Below are 19,044 nucleotides of genomic sequence, written 5' to 3'. Positions count from 1 at the left end.
GGTTTTCCAGGCTGCAAGCACATATTGCTGTCTCGTCATTCTTCTCATTAAGGAAAAACTGACAAAAAGGGTAGGTCTTATGGCACATTCAGAAAACCAGCAGCTGCCAATGAAAAATCTCCCTTGGACTCAGATAGAGATGATGGTTCTTAGTCCCTTCCTAGAGGGATGTCCTACCCCGTTAAACAAGCTGGTGGTGGGTGAAACTGGGGAAAGCACTAAGTAGAAAATGGCTTACCAGGGAAGCAGAATCTCACTTACAGAGCTCCTGACTGAAAACCTAATCTTTAACTTTGTTCCAAAAGGCTAGGTGGAAAACAAGTCTAAATACGCTTTGTTCGCTCAACAACACAAGGTACCTTCTGTACTCTGGTCTCTCGTGTTTCAGGATGAAAGAAAATTCAGCAGGCAATTTGTCAACAAATTAAAGTCACCACTATCAAAATCATTCTGAATCTAAAAGAAAGGAATAAATTTGATTGTACCTGTAGAAATATATTCAGGGCAATGTTAAAGAGCCTGGACCAGCTGCTTCTTGCTTAGCTCTTATCTAGGAACACCTGCATGGATTGCAGTTGTGGATGGCTGAGTGAGGGCTGGCTGTGGCATGAACTGAGATGGAGGGGCTGGTGCTTGGACACCACGCTGTGTTCCTCTGCCTGGCATACTCCAGAGTCCCCAGAGATGGGAATGTCAGGTATGTGCTACCTGTTTTCTCCAACCCAGCTAGGAGATAACAGGAGTGACACTGTAGGGAAAACATTCAGGCAATGTGATTTAAAAAAAAAAAAAAAAAAAGAAAAAGGAAATAAGGTAAAAACTCCTCCGTGATTTTGTGGGTCTTTGAGCATGCTGGGTTGTGGGGCTGGAAGTGGGGAAGCACAGAACACAGACAGATTTTATTAATTTGATAAACTAGAATGAGTGGTGTATTTTGGCACTCCATCATTGTAACTAGCTTTTGGTGAGACAGGGTTTTTGGCCAGTGCTGTTTCTAAGGAGGATTTCTCTGTCCTTATGCTTACCCTGCCTACCAGTCACATGAGAGCTGTGCTGTTTAACCCTCCTTCCCCTCATTTGTATTCCCCATTCCCACACAACCCATAGGCAGTGTAGCATTACTCCCCTCCCCCAAACTTTCCCTCTTTCAATTGGTGTCACCACAAAGGAATAGATTATTACTGACACTGATTCCAATTTAATCCTTCCAATAATCTGATTTTTCCAAGCCTATTTATATCCTTGAAATGACAGTAAGGTTTAAAGTGATACAAATATCTGAGCCTAAGAGCTGTTACTATCCACACCAATCTGTTCCAGTTTTGACCCTCCAGAATAAAGTGTAACCTCAGATATTATTTGATAAATCCCTTCCCAAGTGTTTGTAATGCTAGACTGGTCCTTGGTTAGTCTTTTTGACTAGCTTTTTCACATTACAGGTTTACTCTCCGTTACACTGGTAACAAGCTGAAGTCCCAAAATAAGTTTTAAAGCTCATATAAATGTAGAATTTCTTTTCCCTTTGTGGATTTTAATAACTTTCTGGTGTCTGGAAATGATCAAGAAGTAAAGCTTTCATAGCAATGTAAGAAGTATAAACCCACTCTAGTTTGTTATTTCATCCAGCAACCTGAGAACTTTTTTATTTTCCTGGGCTTTAAGGTGATCAGCCAATGTTTTCTCCCATCCCCAATCTCCTTAAGAAGCTTATTAATGTTTTACATTCAAAATAAAGACAAACCAATCTGAAAACAAAGCCATACTTAGGGCTGCACATTGTAAATGTGCTTGCTGGACTATTTCCACTATTTGTAACCAATTCATTTTAATATTGCTCCTACTTCTTGCTAGATCTGCAGAACTTCAGCTCACACATAGCCAAGGAGTAGTTCAACCAGAAGTCAGCAGGTTTTTGTTCCTTTTTTCCCCCCACTCTTATAATTCAATGCACTGACTTGTTTATATAACCGAATCCTTTTGTTTCTCCAAAAGGGACTTGGCTATTTCACTGAGCGACAACACCCGTGGTAGGTGATGGTCTGTTTTTTCCAAAGCAAAGACTTCAGTTTTCCGCAGAATTTACATTCCAGTAATAAATATTTAAAGGAATTATAATGGAACTGAAGCAAAGAATGTCTCCCTGAAACACACACACACACGTGTATACACACACACACACAGACAAGGACACTCACAGTCAATTAGTCTGGGGTCGCTCCAGTGCAGATGGTGCCTCTGCTCAACCCCTGAAGTAGTTTGCTTTTTCCATTAGAAAACTTGGCTACTTTGGATTTTTAATACCCCATAAAAAGCTTATAAAATGTTATTCTTTATTGTGTATGTAGCAGATCATTCAAACATCTATGTCAAAGGCATTTTCTGCAGCAGGGTCTCTTTCTGCCCCTAAAATAAGTGCAAGAAAGAATACAGTCTGTGCTGATTTCTTGCTGTCCGTCCTCAGGTTTGAGCTTTAGGATTTTCAATCATCTTTATTTTATTTTGCCACAGACTAAAATAAATGACAGCAGAATGGCAGTTTTGGAACAAAACAGGGCTACACAACTACCTTTTGACTTCAAATGTGTAGTCTACTATAAAGCAAATAAGACACTGATGTACTTTTCGATTTACAAAGCTTGTATTTGCCCCTGTGGGCATAACACCAGGTGATGTCTTACTTAATGATGGTGAAGATTTTATACATGACATAAACAAAAGAGCTGCTTTTTAAAAATATTTAAAAAAAAAAAAAGAAAACAAGAAAATAAAGAAGAAAATATTTTGATTCTTTTCATGAAGTAGAATGAATTGACTCCAAAAAGCAGAACAATGAAAACCAAAAGGCGAAAGCAGGAAGAATGTGGCATAAATATCGGAGTTACCTGCAAATGTGTTCCTCTGCAAACCAGACAGTATTTATTCTGTACAGTTTTATCCTTATCTTTTCATTTGCATTGAATACTGCCCACCTTAGTAGCACTATAGCCGGCTGAGTATAATGCCCACTGAACATTGCCCACCCAGGAGATATCAGAGCTTCCTTGTCCCTTCTCATGCCCTGGACTGCCTCATTCCATGACCAGGTTCACCATGAGGAGGCCTGTTACCCGTGGAGGAGCTAAAGGGCTGTAAGGCAAGAGTTTGTGAGGGGGAGGGTTACATGTTGTTTATTTTTTTTCATTCCCATGTCTAGGGCTAAGCAGCAAAATAGTACTTCTTCTCCATTTCCACCCTATCTCTGTTTTTTCACCTTTGAAATCTGGTTATTCTTAGCTCACTAGGTTTGATTTGCTGACCTGACATGAACAAATCCATCTTTCATGTTGATCCTGGCTTAAACTCAGCAGAAACAGAAATAAGAGTGGAAAATAACCCATCTGACAGCTAGAGACAATGACACTGAACCAGTTTAGGACAAATGGAGGGTGGTCATGAGTGTGTGGAAGGTTTCTGTCTGCTTGAGGTAGTCCACAGCTAGAGAACAAAAGGGTGGGTGTCTGTGGACATGGGTGCAGGGACATGCACACACCAGTGGAGAAGCAGGGATAGATGCTTTTATATTCATCAGCCCTCATGGCTGGATTCAGCTTTGTGCAGGCATCAGTGTAGGGAGGCAGCCCTGGAAGAAGTTTACCTTCGTTGAGAGAGACCTTTGGAATGGATCAGCTGGCCAGGAGGGGGAATGATCAGCTGCGGGAAAGGAGAGATCCATGTAGAGTGGGAGAAGCTCCTCCTAGGAGAGGGGCAGGCAGGGATGGAGGCAGGAGGGCCTCCCACTCCTACAGCACACTCTTCCCATGCCAGCCCTGCTCCATCTGCTGGCAAGAACAATGTGGAGCCTCTGGCGTTTGCCCGCCGGGATCCAGCCCCTCCTGTCCTCCTCCCTGGCCCAGATTCCCTCCATGTCTTCATTTTATCTGCCACAAGTGGCAAGGGTGAGATGAGCAGAGCCTTCCCCAGGCACAGGAGGGGCAATAACCCTTACTCTTGGATTCTAGGACAAGGAACTGCTCTCCCATGAACTTTCCTCTACTTTAGACTCCAACACGTGAAAGTTACAAATTAAGTATTGTGCACACTGGGTATTTACCCAGTGTGTAAATAGGTGTGTAAACAGGTGATCACTGCTCACCTGTGGTCCGTCAAACCCCAGTGGAAATACCCTGCAAACCCCCTGAGGCTGCATGGCAGGCTGGGATAGACAGAGTGAGATGGCGACATCAGCTCCTGCCTCAGCAAGTGCCCAGGAAAGCACGGTGTAGCTGTGAAAGGTGTTCAGGGAAAACACCTCTGCTTTGCTGCTCAACAGTCTGCAGGGTTATTGTTTTGGCTCTGCCTCCATTTTTCCCTTGCCTACTAGGTGTTTAAGAGAACGTGCTGAAGAAAGCTCTGGCTTTTTCAAAACATGGAAGCAAAATGGAAAGCTTTTGCCATGTGTGAGCCTGCATGGCATTGCAAACTTGACTCACTGTTCTCTGCACAAGTAGTTGCAGGCTGGTCACAGCTCCCCTCAGAAAGGTAGTGGGATTTTTTAGCTTTGGCACCACTGGCCTTAAATGTTTTTTCCTCTTGTTGTACCTTCTGCTACTGGGAAATCATCTGCACCTGGGTTTTGCTTCTCTTTTCCGTGTGGGAAAAGAAGCGTGTTCATCCTGCTGTGGCTCTTACACATGGCTACTCTTTCATCTCTGCGTTACAGGCAGTCAGGTGAATGGGGTGGGTTGTGGTTCCCCACATCATCCGGCCCCTCAGGGAGGGAAGGAGGGCAGCCAGTGTCAGACCAATGTTTACAGAAAGTTTAGTCTCCAGTGGATTTCCCTACTCCAGCGAAACAATAGGAGGGTCTTGTGCTATATTATCCACGCTTCCTCCTTATTCTGATATTATCTGTGAATTCTTGCAAATAATAGATGACTGAGACCATTTTTGTTCTGGGAAATAGGAAGATGAAAACATTAGACAGACCTTAGCAGTTTCAATAGACTTATTCATGGCGTATGTAGTTATGCAAGTCAGGAACTAGCAAAATGCCTGTTGGAATAAGTAATAGTTCTGTGTATTCACAAAAGCAGTTCTCTTACATCTCCGTTTCAGTAAGAGATATTGTCTTGGTCAAAACAAAAGGAAAGTTCAAAACAAAAGGAAAGTTCAAAACAAAAGGAAAGTTCAAAACAAAAAAGAAAGCAAACATAACTCCACTCTTAATGCCACAAGATCTTGGGAAGCAATCCATTCCAGTTCTTCTATGTGTCTGCTTTAATACAGGCATTCTGATGTTCTGATATAAATCGCATGCTGGTGATTAATAGATTCTCTATCAATTGGACTTGAACTGAAGTCAAAGGAACATACTCTTTTTTTTATTTTTTCTTTACCCCATGTTCTTTTCCTTTTCTAAACCTGCATTAAAATAGATTATTCAGAAATCTTGGAATGAAAAGTGCTAGGTCAAAACTCACATTTTTCTAGCAAGTCTATGAAAACTTACTTTGAAAAGTCACATACTGTAGAAGGTCAATTATCCTGGAAGGCTTATGGCTTAAATATGCTTTTCATGGGCTTGTTCTAGAAATACAAAATGAGCTGTAGTGCTTTGCAAAGCAGCTAAACCCTTCGCTGGGCCAAATGGAATCCAGAAGCCATTAAATGGATTGACTTGGGTGCAGAAGTCCTGCAGCTTCCCTTCAGTCCTGTGCAGAGCTGGGCTGTGTCTCAGAGCTAGAAGCCACGGAGCAGAGGTTCTGGCAGGACTCCGTGTCTGCCTCTGTGTCACGTCCCCCTCATCTGGGAAGTCTTCGTGAATTGTCATGCAACTGCACAGAGGTGGCTGTGGTGTGGTGCTGCGTAGAAGCTTTATGGGTACCACCTGTCTCCACGCTAAAACCTCCTGCATTACTCATTATTATTATTTCCTATTATCTAGAACCTCCTTTCCTTCTCCTCCTCCTCCTCCTCCTCCTCTTCACCCCAAGTAAAGGGGTCCTGTTGGTATATCCATGGGCTTAATACTTAGTGGTCTCGGAAGAACTTCTCTGGCTCGTTGTACATTAACATTGTTGACATTTTTTATGCATATGCAATTAATAAAAACTGGGCAAAACTTTAAAGCTTTGGCTATACTCTGGACAGATTATGAATTTTAAGTTCTCTGTGAAGTATTGTTAATACTTGCTACCCACAAGGACTAATTACTAAGAGCAGATTCTGCTCTGAAAGGAGGGCTTTCTCTCCTCTGCACAGTCTTCCTCTCCACATTTCAAAAACAAACATTCCCAGTGAGGAAAATAGGGCCATGTTCCCAAAGGGGTTTTTTGTCAGTCTTGTGGCATTTAGTGTTCCTATTTGATCTCCCAAATTCAGGACAGCAGTGACTGTGTGAGAAACTTCATATCTAGTTTTCCAAAGAAATGCCTAGCTTTTGGGAACAGACGCCTAAATAAAGGCTCAAACACGAGGTAAAAACAGAATATGCAGTTTAGGCTCACCTTGCAGAAGTCCATCAATTTGGGTGAAGGTAGCTTTTGAACTGAAAGCCTGAATGGGGCAAACTAATTCATAATAAAGCACTGTTAGTGGGAAATCCATGTCCAGCACAGGGAAGGGGAGTTCTGCAAATGGAGCTACTCTACACTGCTCCCAATGTGGATAAGCTCTTAATTACTTTTAAAATCTCACCATTACTAAGCCATGCTTATAATTTCTAGAGGCCTTGAGTTTCTGGAACAACTGGAGTATGAGATTCAATTGCATTCACTTCAGTGGAGGATACAGTTAAGTATCGGCACGTTTGTCGGGCTTACGAGCATTTTTTTTTCTCACTTTTCCCCTCTCCCTTCACACCAAAGCAAACACCCACCAGAAGCAAAAAGAGAATTGGAATACAGTAACTTCCCATTTTCCCCTTACTGTAGGCAAAAATATTTGCTGATTTTGCTATTTTTCTTTTTTTAATGTAGACATACACACACACATATATACATATCTAGCTTTTCAAAAAATATTTAAAAGGTTTCAGAGTGTTAGCTTCCTTTGCGGCCACGCAAAGCCTCCCTTCCCAGCAAGAGCATGTCCGTGGGAACGGCGAGGGGGGCGGCAGTGGAACTACAACCCCCAGAGGGGGGGTCGGGAGGCAGCCGAGCGAGAGCACGGGGAGAGGGCGCGGGGCCTCCTGGGAGCTGTAGTTCCGCGGCCCCGCCCGGCCCCTGTCCAAGCACCTGTCTGTGCCGTGGGAGGCAGAGCTCACTCCGCGCATCACCGCTCCCCTCGGGCTGCTGAAGGGCTGCTCCCTGCTGGCAGCCCAACCAGGAACCGCTGGAGGAGGCATGGAAGACACGTAAAGGTAAGGATCTCCTAGTACTTGCCGTGGAGTAGGTGAAGGAGCGCTGTTGTGAAACCTGTTGTGCCCCCCAGTCCTCCTAGCCCTGTGCTTTTGGCTGTGAGGTGTTGCCGTGTCGTTCCCGTGGCACATTTGTTGGGCAAAGTCGTCGGGGCTTGGTTGGCTGGCAGAACTGTCAGCACGTGGGACTGGCTGTGTGGAGATGTCATTCTCCCCCGCAGCCATGCAGAAGTGTGGCTGTTGGCTCCTCCAGACAAAGGTTAGTGGGATAAATTAATCATTCAATTTTAAAAAAAGTGGGGGTGGGAATCCCACTCCCTACAGGAACTGGAAATCTTTCTGTAGTGAGTAAGGGTCTTACAACATCCAAGTTCTTGCTGAATTTAAGCTTGCTTTTTAAGTATCTTTTTTCCTCTTAAGTTGACTTTCTATTCTTAGTAGAGAGAATTAGCCAAATACAAATTTGCATAAGTGGCTGCAATAGCCTCTGCCTGTGTACATTTCCTTCTTCCAGTGTATCTGGTGTTAGCTAAACTGGAGGCAACTGAAAGTCTCAGGCTGTTCAGATCACTACAGTGAAAATCCTTGGAAATGCTACCGTTTCGTCCTGCTGCTTAATAAAACAGAGTGGTGGTCAACATAGCACAGGGAGAAGAAATGCCTTTGTGTGCTTCATGGGCCACTCCTGAACATTTTGGCCGTGATGCTCTGGTGCTTGGGAAACTATTCTAGCCTTGCTGTTAGTCCTTACACCTGAGTGTAAATTTGCCAGAGAGTTTTGGGAAATACCTTGCAAAAGGATGCTCTGCACACCTTCTATGGCTGAATGTACATGACATCCCCCATGCATAGAGGCTTGGTTCAATAACACAATTATAACCTAATGGTCCTTTCCTATGAATAATTTACTAATTATTCTGAAGACTGTAGATTTTTGCAAAACAGTAATTTGCATTACTTATGGTCAGGGTCACTGGTTCTCCGCTATTGCATCTGGGGTGAAACAGCAAACAGTGGGCAGGCTGAAAACTGTGGGAGCAGAGTGGGAGTTTTTAGTTAAGGCTACCGATGCAAGACCCTATTTAAAGAAAAAAAGGTGAAAGTGAAGACAGGAGTTAGTCCTAGTTAAAGGTCTCACCCAAGAGAAGATGTGAAAGGCAGTTCTCAGTTCTGCTGGGAATTGCATTTTAATGCCAGCTTTGCTGTTGATCTCCGCAGATGTTGCCAAATGCTGAACTGAACAGGTCTGGACAATGAGGCAATTCCCTTCCTGTTCAGAGGCTTGACAGCTCTGGGTCAATGTGGAGATACGGCTTTTGGGTGTGTTGGGTTTGTGCATCATAGGCACCAGGAGTGCTGTCATACGGAAAGGTGGAAAGCAGGAAGCTAATGAACCAGTGTCCTCCATGAATCAAGCGTGCAGAAATGTTAAACACAGTGCCCTCAGATCTAAAATGAGGATGGTAGAGGTGTTGGTAAGAAGTGCTAAACTTTCTACCGTCTAATCTTAAAAATCCCAGCAGCTGTAATGGGGAGGGTCCATGGACTGCTTTCCATGGCAAGTTTTTCATATACCTCATAGACCTGTGGTGTATTTGATGTCCTTGCTGTTTACAGTATTAGTGGCACTGCTAGTGTGTTTGTAATAGAAACTAACTTATGGAGGCGTCGGAATCTGAGAGCATTCCCTACACATTCAAGAAACTTCCTCAAATGTGAACAGCACTAATATAAAAAACAGGGATCATACCTGGCATGCAGCCTTGCTGAACTTTGAATGTTTCTCTGTACACTGACAGTACCTATGGCAACTTAAGCCAGGGTATGGGAACCTCTGCAAGACTGTCTCCAGAGAGGCATGAAACCACTGAAAACCCTGGGATGGGGCAGGTGCTGGAGGAGGAGGATGGTGGTGGTGGTGGCAACAAGCATTGTGCAGGCAGAACAAACAGGTGGTGGGTGCCTCTCCTCCCTCCCTTCTAGTGGTGAAGGCTGTGCCCACAAAACACATGGACCTCCCTACTCTACCTTTCCCCAGCGGCCAGTCAGGCTGCAATGTTTAAAACAGGCATGGATTTTCCTGTTTACCCATCAGCATACCTCCCAAATGGCAATTGTGTAGGTTTTGTTCTCCTTCCCTCATACATACCAGAAATCAAATAGCACGATATGGCTAATGGGATCATATTGACCCACCTGTGCCATTGCTGTTAATATCTGGAGAGATTCCCAAATGCCTCAGCCCCAGTCATAGCACATTTGCCTGCCCATCTTTCTCTTGCCAAAACAGAGCGAGGTCTTTTTACATTATCAGGTCCAGTAATTGCTAGTTGAAATTTTGCTTCTTGATAGTGTTGAGAAGCTAGGGACCAGATTACATATAGAAGAGAATATATAGAGACTATCCATTTATGATTGGATAGCAAGTTGTTTTGCAGTGTTGTTTGAACGGTATTCAAATAGCCAATTTTTTTAAAAAACAAAGGAGGCTGAGGAGGCTTGAGGGGGCTCGTGCCTTTTTCTCACTGACTGTAGAAACATAAACCTCCCTTTTTAAAAAGGTGCATTCCCAATGCAACCCCCGTGTACAGGCTACTATATTTCAATTGCTGGTTTTATGTCATTATTGCAATTGCAGTAACTCTGTAAGAGACAAGACGAAAGGTTGCTCTTTCCACTTTGAGCTCTTTCCATCCTCCACTTTTACAGCAAAGGTTACCCTAAGCAGTGTGTAGATCTGTCTGTTGTAACTGTAGAAATACCTATTATTCATAACTTGCCAATGTATATGCTGGAAAAGAGAAGCTGAATTTATAGCTGTATTTCCTCTCTGCCAGGGCTTTTAGAGTTGAGTGTTTCAGTGTTTCCATTATAAACCTCTGTTTTCTGAGGTTTATGACAGTCTTGAAGAGCGTAGTGGTCTTGAACCATAATAGAAAGCGTGTAATGTTGCATTTACAGTACAGTTGTAACTGCACATTAAGGAGTGTAATCTTCTCAGTGTACCCACAATGCTCCAATAAGGTTAATTGGAGTTACATATACTAAGAGAAAAACAATATTTTACCCTTGGACTTGGTGCCCTCTATTCAGAGAGCTGAGTGCATCGCACAAGAACAGAGGGAATCTCCCTGCACCAGACTTACAAAAACCCCAATCCTTTCTATGCTCTTAAAATACTTGCATGCGTCTGTAGGGGCCCCTCTGAACACCTGTATCCCTTGTGTGATGCCTCACTGCTTTACAGACTTGGCCAAAGGAAGCCAAGGTAAAGATGACTGAAAGAAACTGTATTTTATTGAATGTATGGTGAAGCTTTTGTCCTGTGCAGTTTTTCTGCTGTTTCTCTGCCTTTGGCTTCTCGTCTTGCATAAATATAGGTCCCATCTGAAACCCATCTTCTCCACTTTCAGTCAGCTTACTCCATCTGGCATCTTGCATTCATGTGTCACTTTGCTTATGAATATAAGGTAAATGAATTACAGTTCATCATAACATCCCACTGTCCCTGGGCTGTCTGAAGTAGTCCCAGCTCCTCTGTCATGCATCGAGGTAGTTGCTGGCATTTCTAGTTAGTCTGAACTGCCACAGACAGAGCAGGGGCTCTTAAGGAGAAAGCTCCCCATGCACTGAGAAGGATATATATTTCCTTTTCACACTTGCTCAGTCACGATATAAGGCTGGGCTTATCTGCCACTTGGCAGAAGGCATCAGAAGGCTGGAGGCTGGACTCCGTGAACCTTAGGCTCAGATCCCAACTACACTAGAGCTTGAGAGAGCAACTTAAAAGGAGTGTCAGCATGGTTGAAATCTTGTTGAGACTAAGTTTTTCTTGCTGTTTCAACTCATACATCAGGTTATTTACTCTTCCACTTAACTTCTCTTCCCATGGCTAGCAGGTCAGTTTATTGGGTTCGTGCCTTTTTGCAAGTATTGCTAACCTCAAGCATTGAGAAATCACAAATTTACTCTCATACTCATGAGACTGCAGGAAGAATATGCATTTTTTAAATTAAGTAATTAAAATAGTTTAATTAGTGTTTTAGCCCTGATCCTTCAAGTTTCACAGCTTTGGAGCACTTTTTTCCTTGCTTTGAGCTTGACCGTCTTTGCCCCCTGTAAAACTGTATTTGTCACAATTGCACAAATGGTCAACCAGTGCTTTAGCAAAAACCTCAGCTAGGCCAAGACTTGCAGAAATAACCTGAAATTTGGAAATTCCTGGTTTTGTGATTGTGCAAGTTTCATTTTCACTTTTCCTTTTTTCTATCCCCTCATCAGTTATGCATGTCTGTGTTACAACATATCTGCTGAGAATGAGAGAGCTGAAGGGATTTCTGATTTGGTGAATTAGTGTACAAGTGGTCAGCAGAAAGGACTGCAGCAAAAAACCCCAATGAATGAGAAAGCACAAAAGGCTGAACTAGACTAAAGCCACCCGTATGTTGCATGTGCTCTTCTGCCGCATCTAAGGGGGCTGCAATTTGCATGTTAGTTGTCTGTGATCCCTTTCATATCGGTAAGAAGGCCTTTGGGAAAACTTGGCATGATCTACCAAGAATTATTCATCATGTGATGCATACATTTAGGCAGTGAATACCCCCTTGATAGGGGCGTGAGTGAAAACAAGGCTTTTCAATGTGCTTTATATTGTCCCTGCATTTGCCCTCTAGTCTGAAGGTGCTGTATGTCTTCCTGCCTTGTGTGTTCCAGTGCCCCATATATTTTGTGTTCTTACTGCCATCTGAAAATATTTGTCATGATTGTTCACAGTGCAGTTATTGTCATTTTGAAATGCTTATCATGGGGAACATTTTCTAAGGCAAGGGAGGCAACAGGGCAACAACTTCCCCTGACTGTGTACAGGAGTCAAAGCAGCATTACCAAACCCTGTACCTGGTGCTCTCCAGGAGAGCTTCCCGTCTCCTGTGAAGAGATGTTTCTATATCCTAAAAGAATGGCTCTGTAGATGCCACTAAAGAATTGCTGAAGAACTGGGACTGTTCTTTGATTACTTTGAGCTGCCAGGTTGAGTTTCTTTGCAGTCAGGTTGCCTTTCTACATCTGGATGTAAACTAATAGCCTCTGGGCTTCTTGAGGTGTGAGAACCATTGCTGTGGCAATAGTATTAGTCTGACTTGCTCGATTGTGACCTTTCTTTTTCCTTTGTTCCACTTTACTGCCCTTTTGTGCAGAGACCAGGTGGTGGTGGTGCCTGAGATGTAATTCCTCTTCTGTTTTGGCATGTTTGTATAATCTAATACATTGCATGTTCATTTGCTCTTTCTTTTTTTTCTCTATTATTCACCTCAGAGGGCCCCAAAACAAAGAGGCATTCAAACCCTATGATTTCAGACCATTAGAGATGAAGCATAAAGGAAGAACTGATGCTGCCCACAGTTCCCGCTTCTCGTCAGGCTGAAGGCCATAACCCAAGGGGACATTCTCCATTCACTTCTGTGAGGTTTCTCCTGGGAGCATGTGGTATTTGAAAAAACAGTGGTGGATCCCAGGTGAAGAATACTTCTTTACCTTTTCTGAGGTTCACGATTTTTGAGACTTTTGGTGCCTTACCCTTTTGTCATATTGGCTTTTGACAGGGTATTGATAAATACATTGTATTAGGGAACTTACTTTTTCAATTACCCTACTCCCATGTGCATGCCATTATCTTTTTACCTTAGTACTGAGTTTCTCAGGGCACTGAGGGCACCAATAAATGGTAATTGTCCTGATTGATCTCACCTGAGGCTTCCCACTGACACGTGTTCCCAGGGGCCCAGGACCCCACTGAAGTTTGGGTCTGGGTGCTCAGTGGCTGACTTGAATCCCTGTGTAGGCCCTGGTCCTGGTTTGCTCTTTGCTGTGCCAGTGAACCTTGTTACCTGCCTCCAATGTTCAGCCTGGTGAGCTTTTACCCCTTGGAGAGGGATGGTCTATGTGGGGGTTGCCCTCAGATCTCATTCCACCCCCTTCTGGCCCTGACAGCCCATTTTGAGGCCACGAGTGCAGGCTGTTGATGGTCTGCATCAGCAATCAGCTGCTTTTGAAAGAGTCACTGAGCAGCATGTTCATGCAGCTTTTGGCTTGTCCTTTTCCCAGGCAGAATGTAGGGTGGACAGCTGCAACTATCCTCCTGCAACAGGATGGCCAGGTCTACCTGTTCTTTACTGCTCTTCTCCCTGTTGTCCTTTCTATTTGGTCTTCAGTTCCCCTTCTCCTGTCAGGGTACCTAGAAGGATGCGATGTCCCAGGTTTCTCCAGCTGGCAATTCAGGAGCCATTACAGTGCTCCACATGGTGCTGGTTACGATGGCTAATTGCCTCCGAGGTGCCTGCCCTGATTTTAAAAAGGTTGTATGTAGTCATCCTCTAATCTTTCTCAATCTGTTTCTCTTTGTATTGTATTGAAAAGATTCCACAGTAAAATTACTGAACTGTAAGCTGGAGAGGTAAGGTGGGGAATGTAGTAGCTAGAGATAAGCACACTGAGCTCTCAAAATATTTCTACTAATTGTGGAAAACCAGCAGGAAAGGACTGGGCTTGATACCTTGTGGTGTCAATCCCACCAGCTAATGGATGAAAGAGAAGTCAATATGCACAATTTATTTAATTAAGTTATAGAACAAGGTACTTCTGTTAAGTTTTTCAGAGTTCTTTTGACCTGTGATCAAGCACTGAAATGCAGTTTGGAGAATTCAAGCCTGGAATTTGTTATCTAGAGTAGCTTTTCAATCAAAGAAAGATGGTTAGGTATTTTCATGTTGTTTAAAAACTGAACTTCACAAAAGAAATTATAATTTACTAATTTTTAGCATGGTATTGTTACAAAAGCAAACTCAGCTTGAATATTAGGTGCAGTTTTGGTCACCACAATGTAAGAAAGATATTGAACTTTTAGAGAGCTTCCAAAGGAGAGCAAGGAAGATGGTGAAGGGCCTTAAGGGGAAGGCGTATGAGGAGCAGCTGAGGTCATTTGGTCTGTTCAGCTTGGAGGAGACTGAGGGGAGACCTCATTGCAGTTACAACTTCCTTGTGAGGGGAAGAGGAGGGGCAGATACTGAGCTTTTCTCTGTGGTGACCAGTGACAGGACCTGAAGGAATGGCCTGAAGTTGAGCCAGGGAAGGGTTAGGTTGGATATTAGAAAATGGTTCTTCCCCCAGAGGGTGGTTGGGTGCTGGAACAGGTTCCCAGGGCAGTGGTCACAGCACCAAGGCTGAGAGAGTTCAAGAAGCGGTTGGATGATATTCTCAGGCACAGAATGGTCCTGTGCAGGGCTGAGAGTTGGACTGGATGATCCCTGTGGGTCCCTTCCAACACAGTATATTCTGTGATTTATATGTGTCTCTGCAACTTCAAGACTAACCTAGGCAGGGTTCTTTGGCTTTTGCTGTCAATGTGGAGCTATTGATCCATCAACATAAATCCTTACTTATCTCCAGTCAAGTTTATAGGACAATGAAATTATAGGATTGCTTGAATCAATCAATGTTTCTAAAGCAAGCTATAGACATATAAACAAGTTACCGATTATTTAATAAAGTCAATTTGCTTAGAAATGCCTGGCGACGGGCAGCAGATGTTACAGTAATTTCTGCTTTCTCTGGAATTTCACAGGGGATGCAAGATCTTAATGTCACTATTAGCAAAGGTAACTTTATTTTAGAAACTCATTCTGAACTCTCACAGCAAGAGGAAGAAACTGTCATTCCTTTTGACCACAAAACCTGTGCTATTTCTAAGTGGAGTTCTTTGAAATAACTAGGATATCTCACAGCTTGTTGCTTTTAGAGGGGACTTAGTAAAGTGGCACAACATTTAGTTAGCATAAAGGGTTTTTTAGCCCCTAAGATATTGACTGAGTTTGAAGAACCAAAACTTTTAGTCAGCTAAGATTAAATTTGTTAGTTTGAAGTACAAGTTTACATAGTATTTTAGCTTTCCTAGAATTTTAAGCTGGGTGCCTGTTTCCTGAGAAGCAGTTAGGTTAATATAACCAGGTTCTGACTTGGCAAAACAATTTAAGTGTCAAAGTGTGCCTTTGAGTTTCTCAGCTGGAAGTGTCATGAAAGTGGCCTCCTCAGTGTGGTTTTACAGTTATTGTGTTTGCCTTTGGAGATCCAGTTTATTGGAGTGGTTTTATTCAAGGTGGTTCTAGAACCTTCCATGCCCTCATGGTATCCTTATGGTGCTCCCACCTGTACTGAATGTAGAGCAAGATCTTTATTAGTAGACTCTGGTGCCTTGGTGGTCTGTGTGTTGGGTAGCTTATCATAGTTTGTCATGCAGGAGTACAGAATCATCTGATTAGTCTGCCTAATCAATCTTGAACAGGGATAGTAATAATTAAGTCACAGATGGCCATTATAAATCCCTCTATTCCAATACATTAATATTCCTAGTACTTTGGATATTAGGGTTGCTTTAGATTTTAAAAAAATCCATGTGAAATGGATCTTTGATCTTTTTGATTGGTCTACCTTCAAGACGTTAAGAATTCATTTTGGTTTGGAAATGTTTTTGTCTTGAAGATAAATTATTCTCTTATATACTTACTCATTTTTGTATGTGGGCTTTGTTACAGCTTATACATAAACTAGTCTCTGTTTAATTTTTTTTTAAGCTGTTTTGTGGTATTTTGGTCTGCAGTATTTTGTTGCTAAGCTGTCTATAGCAGGATGTAGTTGATCTGTGCTACAAATTACTATAGAGCCTGGGCTTCCTTTGCCTATGATAAAGTTGGTGTGGCTCAGCCTTAATTAGATTATTATAGACCTAAAACATACAAGGTAGAATAGCATGAGAGGAGTTAAATTTGGTCATTAGCAGGAGTGTGTGGTTAGTCTAGCTGGTGTAGTCATTAGCTTCCAAAATAGATAAGATTACACTTTCCATTTGATGTGCTTTGAAGAGAAGTCAAGTCCTTAACGTGATTTAGGTTTACTTAGAAGGTCTATGATCCTGCTTTGTAATAAGCTCTGTATTTCATGTTGGAATGGTACTTGTCTATGTCAAGCATTGCTGACATTCACAGCCACAGTTGTATTCATTCGGAAGTTAAAATGCATTGTTTTTGGAAGAGCATTTACAGAAAATATTATTGCAGTCAGACAGGGCTTTAAGGCATGAAGGCTTCCTGTAAAACCTGGATTGTCTGGATGCCAGGCTTTCTTTTTTTTTTTTTTTTTCTTTTTCAGTTGAGGAACAATTCAGTTCCTCAGACTTTGAATGCTGTTATGTACTTCCCTGTTTAATACTTACTGCTGCCAACATCTGTGCAGGCTGAAGCTCTGGCTGTTCAGGATTGAACTGCTTCTGTCTTGTAGGTCTGTCATTTGCTAGGGAGCTCCAAGGCAGTGCCGGGGAAGGAGGGATGTGATGGATGTCTTCTTGTAGATAACGTTTTGTTTGTGATGAGCAAGGCAGCGATCTATGGAATTTACTTGCTGCAGGAGAGAAGAGCTCGGATGGCACTGTGTCAAGGAGCTGCAAAGCTTGGTAGATGCAATTTGGAGTGAAGCCTGGTGGAGGCAAATGCAGACAGTGCTGCTGACTCATAGCAGTCTTAGAGGAAAAGGCTCTCTTCCACTTCTGCTTGCCTCTGGCTTCCTCCAGCATGTGGTTAGTGGGGACTTTGTCTCCCTAGTTCTCTGATGCTACTGTAATATTTATCAGCTAGGCTCAACAAAAGGAAAGGAGGTTGGTGAAAAATATCTGTGCTATTAACTGGTTAATTAGGATGACATTTCTCATGTAAAGGACCTCTAAAGAGAGACTCGGGATTGATGAACAGCCTGTTTTCATTGCTGTCTGCATCCCCGACTCCTTTTCCCCACCCTGCAAAGCATCATGTGGATTTATGTGACTCTTCACAGAGCTGAGATCCTTAACTCTGAGATTATAACTGTGAGTGCGTGGGTCTGTGATGAGGAGTGCTCTGGGCAGGTTTTGGAGTCGATGCTGTGTGCCACCCTGCCTAATGGTTGGAGGTGCTGAGTTAAAATCCTTCAACTAGTAGCAGGTGATGAGGCTTAAATAAAAAATAAAACTGAGGCTTAAAAAAACAAACAAACAAAACAAACACCAACATCAAAACCAGAAAAGGATGGAAAGAAAAGCTTGATTATGTGTTGTCTTACAAATTGTATGCTGATGTGAGAGTCTATTTTCTTTCATAATCCATGCATTTGAGAACTATTCATCCCATCTATTTCCTAGTGTGACTGGCAAAAGACTCCAACGTTTCTTAAAAGACAAGTGAGTCTGTACTTGACCTGTGTGTGCTGACAGGAGTTATGCAGTTGACTTTAATAGGAGAGCATCTGAACTCTATATGCAGAAAAATATGTCTTTAAACTAAAAAGCCAAGTAAATAAAAGTACCTTCTATGCTTGTGGTGATTAGTTTAGTTTTTTGAAGAGACTTTAATGCATATGTATATTTTGTTTCTTAATTTTTTTTTTTAAGTTCCACAAAATCAGTTGCTGGTTGGGGTTGGCTTGTGCCTGCTGATTAATTCCTTGTGTCACTGGTCTTGATTCCTGTTGTAGTTGTTCTCAGATAACTTGCCCTCAGCAGCAAACCAGCAGAGCTATTATTGACCCAGAATAGCAACAGATTGTTAATACAAGCAAGGTTTTCTGTGAACTACGTCGCTATTCTGTGGAGCTGATGAGCTGGTTAACACCTTTTACTTATTCTGCAAGGATCTGAGGCTGGAAGGGAATTAATGCAGCTGTGAAGCACAGGAGAACCAAAATAGCAGTGATTCAGTTAGAGTAGAGCCAAATCTTCTTAAAATTAAACTCCATTGTGTTAGAGACTTTATTTTTTTGATACCTATATTATTAACTTCTCTGATAAATGCAGGAAATGTAATACAGTGATATTGGAGAAGCCTTGCACATTAAATCTAAGCTATTGTCTTGGGGTTGTAATAGAAGAAACCACTCTTCATCTGGTGTGTTATGAGAATCAGATTCTACCGAATTTCTGTTTCTCAAGGTTACCATATAATTCACAAACTTAGTTTTTGCGTAGCATTGATTTCCTTCACTTTCGGATACGTTGTTTAGAATGACTGGGAAGTCTGCAGTACATATATGAGTATTTATAGTTTCATAAGTAACAAACAATACTGGACAGTTCAGGTAATTTTGTCATGGGCAAGGGCATTTACTTGAAAGTTGCTGCTGTTGTTATCCTAAAGATTTTTTTGATTATGTAATTTGGTTACTTTAGTGTGTAACAGGCTGATGGTCTTCTTTCACAGAGTTTTCCTCTAGTTCCTCCTTTTAGTTGTGATAATTTAAAGTTTACCCTGTTCCTTTCTTTCAAGATATAACCAGCTTGTAAATTAAGTGCTAATGAACTTTTACGTTGCATAAATGCTCTATTTTTGGTATTTTAGAGAATTCTACTGTTTGTATGTCAGGGCACCCCTGAAAGTGTCTTTATATTTTTCTTCCATGATCTGTAACATGGCCAGGTTCTCTTCCCCTCTTTTTTCCCCCACACATTCCCCAGTTTCCCATACTTGCTGTCTAAAAACCTATTCAGCAGCACCGATGTCTCAAGTGGTGGGTATGTAAATATTTATGGTTATGACAGTCAACAACAGTGGGAGGGGGGAAATTGCTACATTCTACCATTCAGGGAACCTTCGAGTTCTGTCTGAGTGTGCAGTCGATGAGAAGAGGAGAGGCTT

At 42.4% G+C, this 19,044-nt stretch overlaps 1 protein-coding gene across 13 annotated transcripts in view; it reads left to right on the top strand.

The window, feature by feature from the left end:
* The window catches only part of TBXAS1 (thromboxane A synthase 1), a 266,105-nt gene that overhangs the window by 13,413 nt on the left and 233,648 nt on the right, over window positions 1–19,044 (top strand). The window lies entirely within an intron of this gene.

Source organism: Myiozetetes cayanensis, unplaced genomic scaffold (assembly GCF_022539395.1).
Source record: "Myiozetetes cayanensis isolate MyiCay16 unplaced genomic scaffold, myiCay2020 scf3, whole genome shotgun sequence".
In the NCBI taxonomy this organism is placed as follows: Eukaryota; Metazoa; Chordata; class Aves; order Passeriformes; family Tyrannidae; genus Myiozetetes; species Myiozetetes cayanensis.
Note: the sequence above shows the minus strand (reverse complement) of the source record. Positions and strands in the feature narration are given on the sequence as shown.